The sequence below is a fragment of the Arachis stenosperma genome, chromosome 5, assembly GCF_014773155.1.
Source record: "Arachis stenosperma cultivar V10309 chromosome 5, arast.V10309.gnm1.PFL2, whole genome shotgun sequence".
In the NCBI taxonomy this organism is placed as follows: domain Eukaryota; kingdom Viridiplantae; phylum Streptophyta; class Magnoliopsida; order Fabales; family Fabaceae; genus Arachis; species Arachis stenosperma.
In genome coordinates this window covers 60,853,960-60,867,109 of record NC_080381.1, presented here as the reverse complement: position 1 = coordinate 60,867,109, position 13,150 = coordinate 60,853,960, and the positions used below count along the sequence as shown (strand labels likewise).

General features: G+C 38.0%; 1 non-coding gene across 1 annotated transcript; it reads left to right on the top strand.

Annotated features, from left to right (window-relative positions):
• The first annotated feature begins 553 nt into the window (after positions 1-553).
• On the top strand, positions 554-661 carry LOC130984233 (small nucleolar RNA R71). Its single transcript, XR_009088180.1, has one exon. It is a non-coding gene; the product is annotated as a small nucleolar RNA R71 (small nucleolar RNA).
• The last annotated feature ends 12,489 nt before the right edge of the window (positions 662-13,150 follow it).

The window sequence follows — 13,150 nt, the reverse complement described above, 5'->3', positions numbered from 1 at the left end:
TCTCTGTCTGTTGCTGAGAAGATGATGGAAAAGGCTTGTTGGTGCCAAGCCTGTTTCTTCCACCATTATTGTTATTGAAACCTTGTTGAGGTCTCTCTTGATTCTTCCATGAGAAATTTGGGTGATTTCTCCATGAAGAATTATAGGTGTTTCCATAGGGTTCTCCTAGGTAATTCACCTCTTCCATTGAAGGGTTCTCAGGATCATAAGCTTCTTCCTCAGATGAAGCTTCCTTAGTACTGCCAGGTGCATTTTGCATTCCAGACAGACTTTGAGAAATCAAATTGACTTGTTGAGTCAATATCTTGTTCTGAGCCAAAATGGCATTCAGAGTGTCAATCTCAAGAACTCCTTTCTTCTGACTAGTCCCATTGTTCACAGGATTCCTTTCAGAAGTGTACATGAATTGGTTATTTGCAACCATTTCAATCAGCTCTTGAGCTTCTGCAGGCGTCTTCTTCAGATGAAGAGATCCTCCAGCAGAGCTATCCAAAGACATCTTGGATAATTCAGAGAGACCATCATAGAAAATACCTATGATGCTCCATTCAGAAAGCATGTCTGAGGGACATCTTCTGATTAATTGTTTGTATCTTTCCCAAGCTTCATAGAGGGATTCTCCATCCTTCTGTCTGAAGGTTTGGACTTCCACTCTAAGCTTACTCCATCTTGAGGTGGAAAGAACTTTGCCAAGAAGGCATTGACTAGCTTTTCCCAAGAGTCCAGGCTTTCTTTAGGTTGAGAATCCAACCATATTCTAGCTCTGTCTCTTACAGCAAAAGGGAATAGCATCAGTCTGTAGACCTCAGGGTTAACCCCATTAGTCTTGACTGTGTCACAGATTTGCAAGAATTCAGCTAAGAACTGATGAGGATCTTCCATTGGAAGTCCATGGAACTAGCAATTCTGTTGCATTAGAGAAACTAATTGAGGCTTAAGCTCAAAGTTGTTTGCTCCAATGGCAGGGATAGAGATGCTTCTCCCATAGAAATCAGGAGTAGGTGCAGTGAAGTCACCCAGCACCTTCCTTGCATTGTTGGCATTGTTGTTGTTTTCGGCTGCCATGTCTTCTTCTTCTTTGAAGAATTCGGTCAGGTCCTCTAAAGAGAGTTGTGCTTTGGCTTCTCTTAGCTTTCGCTTCAAGGTCCTCTCAGGTTCAGGGTCAGCTTCAACAAGAATGCTTTTGTCTTTGCTCCTGCTCATAAGAAAGAGAAGGGAACAAGAAAATGTGGAATCCTCTATGTCACAGTATAGAGATTCCTTGAGGTGTCAGAGGAAGAAGAGAAATAGAAGACAGAAGTAGAAAATTCGAACTTATCAAAGAAGATGGAGTTCGAATTTTGCATTAAGGGATAGTGTTAGTCCATAAACAGAAGGATGTGAGAAGAAGGGAAGTAATTTTCGAAAATTAAGTAAAAGATTTTGAAAAATTTTTGAAAAACACTAATTGATTTTCGAAAATAAGAGTGGGAAAGAAATCAAGTGATTTTTGAAAAAGATTTTGAAATTAGAAGTTAAAAAGATTTGATTGAAAACTATTTTGAAAAAGATGTGATTAAGAAGATATGATTGGTTTAAAAAAAATGTGATTGAGAAAATATGATTTGAAAACAATTTTAAAAGATATGATTTGAAAACAATTTGAAAAGATATGATTTTAAAAAAATTAATGACTTGCCTAACAAGAAAAGATATGATTCAAACATAAAACCTTCCTCAACAGGAAAGAAAAAAATGTTCAATCAAATCATTAATTGTTAGTAAGTATCTTTGAAAAAGGAAAGAAATTGATTTTGAAAACATTTGATTGAAAAGATATGATTTGAAAAAGATTTGATTTTGAAAAACTTGAAAAAACTTGAAAAAAAAAATTGATTTGAAAACAAAATCTTCCCCCTAGCACCATCCTGGCGTTAAACGCCCAGAATGGTATACATTCTGGCGTTTAACGCCCAAAATGCACCCTTTTTGGGCGTTAAACGCCCAACCAGGTACCCTGGCTGGCGTTTAAACGCCAGTCTGTCCTTCTTCACTGGGCGTTTTGAACGCCCAGCTTTTTCTATGCAATTCCTCTGCAGCATGTTATGAATCTTCAATTCTCTTGTATTATTGACTTGAGAAGACATAAATTGAAAATATTTTTGGATTTTTATCAGTAAGAAATAACCAAAATGCAATTGAAATCAAATAACAATGCATGCAAGACACCAAACTTAGCAGTTTGCATACTACTGACACTAATGAGAATGCATATGAGACACATAAACACTCAAGTCAAGAGAATTCAAAGATCAAAACAAGGAAATCATCAAGAACATCTTGAAGATTAATGAAGACACATGCATGAATGCAATAAGAACAGAAACATGCAATTGATACTAAGCTTAAGATGAGACTCTAGACTCAAACAAGACATATTTTTGGATTTTATGATTTTGTAATTTTTTTTGTGCTTTTTCGAAAATTAAGTGAAAAGGAAAATAAAGGTATCAAAATTCTTAATGAGAATTCCAGGAATCATGCAATTTTAGTCTAAAGCTTTAGTCTAAAGGAATTAGACATAGCTAGCTAAGCTTCAGCAAGACATTGCATTCAAGAGCTAAATTGATGATGATCAATCAGCTTTGGTGATGATAAGAACATCACCTTGAAACACTAGAATTCATTCTTAAGAACTCTGAAGAAAAATAATACCTAATCTAAGCAACAAGATGAACCGTCAGTTGTCCATACTCAAGAACAATCCCCGGCAACGGCGCCAAAAACTTGGTGCGCGAAATTGTGATCACTACAACTTCGCACAACTAACCAGCAAGTGCACTGGGTCGTCCAAGTAATACCTTACGTGAGTAAGGGTCGATCCCACGGAGATTGTTGGTATGAAGCAAGCTATGGTCACCTTGTAAATCTCAGTCAGGCAGACTCAAATGGGTAATATAATGAACGAAAATAACATAAAGATAAAGATAGAGATACTTATGTATATCATTGGTGTAAGAGCTTCAGACAAGCGTATGAAGATGCCTTCCCTTCCGTCTCTCTGCTTTCCTACTGCCTTCATCCAATTCTTCTTACTCCTTTCCATGGCAAGCTCGTGTAGGGTTTCACTGTTGTCAGCAGCTACCTCCCATCCTCTCATTGGAAATACGTTCCTGATGCTCTGTCACAGCATAGGCTATCCATCTGTCGGTTCTCAATCAGGCCGGAATAGAATCCAGTGATTCTTTTGCGTCTGTCACTAACGCCCTAGCCCTCAGGAGTTTGAAGCACGTCACAGTCATTTAGTCATTGAATCCTACTCAGAATACCACAGACAAGGTTTAGACCTTCCGGATTCTCTTGAATGCCGCCATCAGGTCCTGCCTATACCACGAAGATTCCGATTAAAGAATCCAAGAGATATTCACTAAGCCTTGGTTGCTTGTAGAACAAGAATGGTTGTCAGTCACCTTGTTCATGAGTGAGAATGATGATGAGCGTCAATCATCATCTTCATCAAGTTGAAGAACAAGTGATATCTTGGACAAAGAACAAGCGGAATTGAATAGAAGAACAATAGTAATTGCATTAATACTCGAGGTACAGCAGAGCTCCACACCTTAATTTATGGTGTGTAGAAACTCCACCGTTGAAAATACATAAGAACAAGAGTGATCATTGGTTTCGGCCCTAGAGAGGGAACCAGAAGAACCAAGATGAAAATACAATAGTAAAAGGTCCTATATATAGAAAACTAGTAGCCTAGGGTGTACAGAGATGAGTAAATGACATAAAAATCCACTTCCGGGCCCACTTGGTGTGTGCTTGGGCTGAGCATTGAAGCATTTTCGTGTAGAGACTCTTCTTGGAGTTAAACGCCAGCTTTTATGCCAGTTTGGGCGTTTAACTCCCATTTAGGTGCCAGTTCCGGCGTTTAACGCTGGAATTTCTTGAGGTGACTTTGAACGCCGGTTTGGGCCATCAAATTTTGGGCAAAGTATGGACTATCATATATTGCTGGAAAGCCCAGGATGTCTACTTTCCAACGCCGTTGAGAGCGCGCCAATTGGGCTTCTGTAGCTCCAGAAAATCCACTTCGAGTGCAGGGAGGTCAGAATCCAACAGTATCTGCAGTCCTTTTGAGTCTCTGGATCAGATTTTTGCTCAGATCCCTCAATTTCAGCCAGAAAATACCTGAAATCACAGAAAAACACACAAACTCATAGTAAAGTCCAGAAAAGTGAATTTTAACTAAAAAATAATAAAAATATAATAAAAACTCAACTAAAACTACCAAAAACATACTAAAAACAATGCCAAAAAGCGTACAAATTATCCGCTCATCAAGGATGGGATGTAGCTATCAACCAAGGGTGATGCCTCCAGACGATTAGCCGTGCAGTGACAGCACATAGGACCATTTTCCCGAGAGGATTAAAAGTAGCCATTGATGATAGTGATGCCCTATATACAGCTTGCCATGGAAAGGAGTAAGAAGGATTGAAGGAAGAGCGAGTAGTAAAGTAGAGTTTCAAGAGGAACACAGCAGCTCCATACACCTATCTGAAATTCCCACTATTGATTTACATAAGTATTTCTATCCCTTTTATTCTCAAGTTTATTATTAATTTTCGAAACCATAAACCAATTTAATCTGCCTAACTGAGATTTACAAGGTGACCATAGCTTGCTTTATACCAACAATCTCTGTGGGATCGACCCTTACTCACGTAAGGTTTATTACTTGGACGACCCAGTACACTTGCTGGTTAGTTGAACGGAGTTGTGAATTCAACCGGTGCCATAATAATGATTTCATACAAGTACAAAAGAATATGGATCACAATTTCGTCCACCATTCATGCATTCTAATTTCAAGTACAACTCATATGCATTGCTTTCACCACTTACTTTGGGGGCATTTTGTCCCTTTTCACTTATTTTTCTCTTTTTTTATATATTTTTTTTCTTTTATTTTTCTCAATGCATATGATTAATTTATTGAATGCATGAACATGTCCTAAACATTTCTTTCACATTTTCAGAAAATTCTAACATACTCAATTCTCAAACCAGATGTTTCCAAACCCACTCTTCCCCACACTTAATTCATAAGCATTCTCACTAGTCTAAGCTAACCAAGGATTCAAATTAAGGACATTATTGTTTTTCACTTAGAGTTAATGATGTGCTAAAATAAAGAACAAATGGGTAAAATAGGCTCAAAATTGGTTTGCAATAGATAATGAAAAGGTTAAGGCCATATGGGTATGTAAGCTCAGTGAAACAAGGCCTCAATCATATAAGTGTATGCATACATTAAACAATGGAAATATAGAATCAAGCAAGACAAAGATCACAATTTTAGAGAGAAAAACACACACCAAAATTAAAATATTGGTTGATAAAATGCAACCAATCAAATAGGCTCAAAATCTCACTGATTTTGTGTGTTCAAGCTTTAAACCATGTTCCAAAATAAAATTTTTTCATACAAGTTATTCAAAAAGATTTTGATTTAAATTAGTGAAATACTATAAAAAGTTTCTTAAAAAAGAAAATATTACTTCAACCAAGTGGTAAAATATGCACAAATAAAACAGACATGCAATCAAACATGCAAATGCAACAATGAAAAACAAAGATTGGTGTTAAGAAGGGACTAACTAACCCGCGGAGATCGGTATCGACCTCCCCACACTTAAAGATTGCACCGTCCTCGGTGCATGCTGAGATGTACAGGTGGGCGGGTGGCTCCGCAGCTTGTGCTCTTTGTGTTCCTTTCCTTGCCAGTGGTATAAGAGTAGCGTTCTCTTTACCTTTCTTGGTGGCCATCCTGAAAGGAAACGAGAAAAGACTTTAGCATTCAAGGTTTATAGCAAGGAGAAGAATAGGAAAAGTGGTAATCAATGCACAAGTATGGATAATGATGTGAACACATGGTCATGACTACATGTGGCAAATCAACAGTGGAAATAGAGCAAGTGCATGTGAGGAAAATTGAATGCAAGGTGTTTATTGGCATGCCGGCATAGGGCATGAGAAGCACAGGTCAAGCATTCAATGTCCAAATTAGATTACCAAGTCGCTCAAATTAATAAGATGTTTGTAAAAACAATTATATCTAAGTAATAAAATAGAAAAGGGGTTTTGTGAAAAGCAGGCATATAGAGTAGTAGATTTAGAAGAAATCTAAAAATAGTGCAAAATGCCATATGGGCGTTTTCACAAATACATAGCATGCATGTTAAATAAGGTATGGAAAATATTAATTAGAACATGCAATTAAACCTTATAATAATATGTAATTATTTAAACAAATCCCAAACAATCCATAAGCAACATAAAAATAATGACCCAAATAAAATTCCAACACCAATGAAAATAATGCAATGAATGAAAGTATGCAAATAAATGAAATAAAATGAAAGAAAAGAAGAATGAGAAGTGAAAGAAAGGAAGATGAGGTAAGTAAGAAAAGAAGAAAGAAGAAAAGATAGAAGAAATTAGGATTGGGGAAAAAAGATAAGATATTTGGCAAATTAGGATAAGTTGTGCGGCGCAAGCGATGCGGACGTGTGGGGCACGCGGTCGCGCAACTTGCGCTATAAATTAATCGACGCGGTCGCATCGGTCACGCGGTCACGTGACTCAATTTATGCTACTGGCGCGAGGGCAGCCTCGCGCTCGCACAACTCTCTGTTCAAAATCTTATTTTGCCAAATTTTGGGTCCACGTGATCGCGCGAGTGGGCTTTAGAAGAACGTGACGCGTCCGCGTGAGGCACGCGGTCGCGTAAGATGGACTGCGCGTCCAGCGCCAGTCCAGCGCCACTCCAGCACAACTTTCGGCTGTGCACCATTATTACGTCAAAATCCAGGGCACGCGGCCGCGTGGGGCACGCGGTCGCGTGGGAGGCCATTTTTCCCATATGACGCGGTCGCGTCAGCGACGCAGTTGCGTGGGACGATTTGTGCCATTGGCACGCCTCCAGCTACGCTCTCGTGTGACTCTCTGTTCGTTTTTTATTTTCTCCCCTCTCCTTGCGACGCGGACGCGTCGCTGATGTGGTCGCGTCGCGTGGCCCCTTTTTTCTTTTTATATATATATATACAAGTATGCAGTATGCAATGCTAATATGAATGTTATGTAAAACTCCAGGTTCAATACAATAAAATAAAATAAAACTTGAAAACAAATAAAACTGAATAAAAATGAAAAAGGAATGATCATACCATAGGGGGTTGTCTCCCACCTAGCACTTTTAGTTATAGTCCTTAAGTTGGATATTTGGTGAACTCCCTGTTATGGTGGTTTATGCTTGTACTGATCCAGGAATTCCCACCATTGTTTGTATCTCCAGTAACCTCCGGGGTCCCAGACTAAGCACGTAAAGCCCTTACGAAGCTTCAAACAAATTCTTAGGCTCTAGGGGTGACAAATGTCAAAACAGATTTCAGGATCCCAAACCTTACCTTTACACCCGTTTTTGTCTTGATCTGCATTTTTTCTAGCCGGGTGAAAGGTGATCTGAATTCTCACTGCAGCGACCCAACAGCTTCCTAGACCCATTCAGTTGAGCTCTATACCAACCTTTGTGTTTAAACTTAAAGCTTCTAACCATAATGAACCTTGCAGGACAATTCTTACCACTAGCCATCTTCCGCTTACTCTTAATGTCACAAAGAGCTCTAAGTTGACCATCCGTCTCCAGTAGCCCATATTCAAGTGGAATTAGAAAGCTAAGGGATATGAATTTTACCCACTTGAATGTTGTGAAGGATGATGGCAACTTAGGGGGAGGTATTTTTAATGAAATTGCAAGCTCCACTCCCTTGTGCTCTTTTCTGATAATAACCACCTCTTTGCAAGCTTCTTCAATTTCAACCTCTTCCTCTTGGTAGCTTTCTTCCAATTCAATCTTCTCTTCATTGCTTTCCAAGGGCATGGGAGGTTGTGCTTCTTCTTCTTGAATCTCCATCACTTGATCAACCTCTTCCAAGTCTTCAACCACTGCATCCTCTTCTTCTTCAATAATTTCGGCTTCCTCCACTTGTTCCAATATCAAATCGTGCTGTTCACTATCCACCTGAGTGCCCAATTTCTCCTTACTGCTATATTCTTCAGTAGATTTTCCACATGAAACCATAGGGATTCTTTGAATGTCCGAATGTTGGAAAGGTAATCGATTTCTTTCTTGATCCAGGTATTTAAGTATGCAATCATATTCGTCCTCAATGATTTTCCTTCCAACTATTTCTTTACTTTTAAGCATAAAATCCTCCTCGTTGTCTTCTTTCACTAGTTCTTCAACCGTGCTGTCAACTTCAAGGGTGTCTACTACCTTCACCCTTAGTGCCTCCTCTTGCTCCTTATGAAGTATGGATTCGCGAAGATGATCCCTTCTCTCTTGTTCTATGTCAATAGTATCAGTGGAATCATGTTGCTCTTGGATTGATGGATGTGGGTGCTCTTCCATGGATGGTGGTGATGGGATGGATAGATCACTATGTGGTTAAAAAGGAAGTGTACTAGAGCTTGAGGGTTGATTGTTGAAGGGATTTGGTAATCCAATTTGGGTGGCGAGAGCTTGTATAGTAGAGTTTAGATCAGCAATTACATTTTCCAAGGAGATTTGGGGGTGGATAGGAAGGTTCAATTGTTGGGAGAAAGGGTTCATGGTAGGAAGGTAGTTCATCTTGATAAGGATAAGGAGATGGTGTATACTGAGGTGGTGGTTCTGTGTATGGTTCATATAGTGGTTGGTGTGGTGAACAAGGATTGGGGTCATATGGAGGTGAATGGTGGAAAGGGGCTTGTGAGTGTGGTGGGTTGAGGTTATGTTAAAAGGATGATCTTTGAGCATAGGGTGGGGCTTGTTGGTAGCTACAAGGTGGTCCACCATATCTATCAGCTTGGGATGCATTGTAGCCTGGTCTTTGTCCATGATATCTAGGATAGTGTTGTTGCCTAAAGGGTTGATTAGATCCTCTTGGCTCGATCCATCCTTGATTGGTCTGACCTTGATGCATATTCTTGCTGTGGTTTCTATTTCCTTCAACAAAGTTAGAACCAAACTCAAAGCGAGAGGGGTGAAAATTCATAGTAGTTATCAGATATAAGGGGGAAAAAGGAGAAACAAATAAACAAGTAAAAGAAAAATCTTCTTTTTTTGAAAAATATTTACAATAACCAATAATAAGCCACACGTTTGCAATTCCCGGGCAACGGCGCCATTTTGACGTTAGGATTTTTGCCAGTAAAGAATTTCATAAAAATATTCGCGTTGTAGATACAGCTTCTAAACTAACAGAAATCCCTTCGTACAAACGTTTGGTTGTCACAAGTAACAAACTCCTAAATAAGTTGATAACCGAAGTATTTAAACCTCAGGTCGTCTTCTCAAGGAATTGCAGGGAGGTATGTTCTTATTATTGGTTATGAAAAAGTGTGTTTGGGGTTTTGGATTAAGGTAAAAGGTTAGCTGAGCAATGGGCACAGGTATATTTTCAAAGTAATAAAAGTAAATGAATGACTGTAAAATAAACTCTTGGCAAGATGTAAGAACTGGAAGTCATATCCTAGTTATCCTTATCAATTGTGATGAGAATTGGATTTTTCTCCCACTTTGTTAACCTCTAACTATGAAGGTAAGTTAAGTGGATGAATTAATTCTAATTCTCAACTAATAATGAGTTTGATAACTCAAGAGTCACCAATTATTTAACCAAGACCAAAAGGAAAGAAAATTGTATCTACTAAAATAACAATATCTTCAGATTGGGGATAATAAAAGAAAACAAACACAATTCTGAAATACCTCAATTATATTAAATAAAATATTCAAATCATGACATGGGAAGGTTCATAAATTTAATTGGAAAAATAAATAAAAAGGAACATTGAACCTGAATCGAGAGTCACTTTTAAAAACCAACAGAAGTCCTAAATCCTAGTTTCTAAAAATCCTAATTTCTAATCCTAATCCTAATCCTAAGAGAGAGAGAGAGGAGAGAACCTCTCTCAAAACTAGATCTAAATCATGGAAAGTGAATTATGAGAAGCTTCTCATGAACGGATGCAATCCCTCCACTTTATAGCCTCTAATCTGAGTTTTCTGGGCCGAAAACTAGGTTGAAAACAACCCAGAAATCGCTGGAGAAGACATCTGCCACGCTGGTTTTTTGTCACTGCGACGCGGCCGCATGGAGCACGCGGTCGCGTCACCTAGCTTCAAAGCCACTATGGTATATTATATATCAAATCGAAGCCCCGGATGTTAGCTTTCTAATGCAACTGGAACGGCGTCGTTTGGACCTCTGTAGCTAAAGTTATCTCCGTTTGAGTGCGAAGAGATCAGGTTGACAGCTTTGCAGTTTCTCCAACTTCTTGTATTCCTTCCACTTTTGCATGCTTCCTTTCCATCCTCCAAGCCATTCCTGTCCTATAATATTTGAAAACACTTAACACACATATCAAGGCATCTAATGGTCATAAGAGAGGATTAATAATAAGCAAATATAAGCTCAAAGAAGCATGTTTTCAATCCTAGCACAAAATCAGGAAGAAAAATGTAAAACATGCGAATTGTATGAATAAGTGAGTAAAGAGTTGATAAAAACTACTCAATTGAGCATAAGATAAACCGTAAAATAGTGGTTTATCATATATACACCAATTTTTTTCTTTTAACAACAAAAAGAGATGCATATGTTTCAAGTAATAGATGCATAGGTGTTTACCCATTTTCCAAAATTTTACAATGAAAACCCAAAGCACTAACTACCAATATTTTTCCACAAATTCCTCCACACTTGATTAACACACATACTCAACCCAAGCTAATCAAAGATACCATTTATGGACAATATTGGTTTTTTACTTAGGACAAAAGATGTGCTTAAAATTAGAACAAAAGGAGAATTAAAGGCTCAAAAGTGGTTTACAAAGGTAGATGTAAGGGTTGGCCATATGGGTTAGTGAGTTCAATTTCAAAAATGGCCTCAATCATACTAAATGCATTCAAATCACCAAATATAAGACATAAAGCTCAAGCAAATCTCATATCACAATCATAAAAGGAGTTTAACACACAAGAACAAAATTTGTGGTTGAAAATGTGCAACCACACAATTAAAGCTGAAATCTCACTAGGTATTTTGTTCTAGCTCTTTTCTATGTTCCATAAGAATACTTCAAGCAAGTTCAAAAACAAGTTGTCAAATTCAATCAATGGAACGCCCTAAAAGAGATTTCTTAAAAATTCTCTGTTATTTTCACCAAACTTATTTACTCTACCATGCAACATGCAAATATTTACTACTTTGAAACTATAATCAACTAAGATATGTACAAGCAAACTAAGCAAAGTGTAATGCAATGAAATACTAAACAAATATTCACAAAGGACATAATTACTAAGAACTGGAAATTAATGCAAAGTGTTGAGAAAGAGAAATTTACGCCTCAAAATTGCGGATCCTCCCCCACACTTAAATATTGCACGGTCATCCGTGCACGAACACAATTCGGGAGTGAAGAACTATGAGGCTCCGCCTTTAGCTGGTGGGCAGTGGGGCTTGGGCTGCTGGATAAAACAAATAGATAGGAATTGAGAAAAAGTTAGATGTGTGTGGTATGATAAAAGACAATGTGTGTATTCTAAATGTGCACACGGTTTAGAACACACACATTGACCGGATAAAACGGTATCCACACAATAAAAAATAGCTTATGTTATTCAATTAAGTTGCCTATGGTGTAAGTAAAGAATAAGCAAAACTTAAGGCACAAGCAACCTAGGTAACCATAACTCAAGTGAATTGAGTTTTGAGATATTGGGTATTGGAATTGTGCAAGTGAAAGCGCAGAATTGATATAGAAGTATAATAAACAACAACCAATTCAATGATGAAAAGTAAACTACTTGTTCATCCCTAACATCATGCAATAGTCACATAATAAAGGTACTACTTACAAAAAGTGACAAGTTTGGTAACAATCAAGTCAAGTCACTGAAACAAATGTAGAACATTAACAAGAAACTAGTACCAATCATGTGATGAATTTGATATGAAAAGTCATGATGAAATAGTAATTTCAACTCAATTCACTTAATTCAATGTGCACTTATAAAAATTTTACTTAATATGCAGCAAAATGTAAATGTGCAAATCCAATTAGGTGCTAGTAATTTAAGACAAAGTATAAGTGCATTGATGAAATTCAATCAAGAAGCAACCCAATCAACATCAATCAAACACTTGCAACTTATTTAATTAATAAGCAAATAAACCAAACAAATATAATTACTAATATGAAGAATGAAATGCAATGAAAACTAAGTAAAACAAGTAGCAAAACTGCGGAAAAGCAAGAGAAGGGAGGGATGGAGGGGGTGGAAGTATGTTAGGGCTTAATTTAAAGTGTGATAAAAATTTTGCCCAAAACAGCACTTGTGCGTACGCATATGGACGTGTGCATACGCACACTAGGTGAAACAGGGGAAGTGAGTGGACGCACAAGGGTGTGCGAACGCTCTAAGCAGAGAGGGAATTGCGATGTGTGCGTATGCATAAAGGTGTGCGTACGCACAGAGGACTCTCTCTTTTTTCTTTTTTTTTTTTTGCCAAAGGATCATGTGTGTGCGCGCACAAAGATTGTGTGCACACACACAGGAACAAAAATGGATGGGGTTCTGATGAATCCATATTTGATGATATATTTTGGTTTGATTTGAGTGAATTTCATCACATAAACCCACATTTATCCATGTAAATAGCATGCTTTTGTGTTTTCTCTCTAGATTGTGCCTAATTATGAAAACATGCTAGTTTGAGCTTAAATTAGTGATTTTAATCCCACTTTTATGCCATTCGATACCATGACATGTTTATTGAGTGATTTTAGGTTCTAGAGGCAAGTTTAGCAAGGCTAAAGTGGAAGGAAGCATGCACAAAGGGAGAAAACATGAAGAAAACAAAGGAGAAGCACACATTGGAGTGTGCATGTGCACAACTTGCTGTGCATACGCACAAGAACCACAAAGTCATGTGTGTGTACGCACGCCCACCTGTGCATATGCACAAGAAGAAAATCAGCATGTGTGCGTATGCACACACCTGTGCGTACGCACAGGTCCCAGCACGTGACTCATTTAATGGAAATTTCT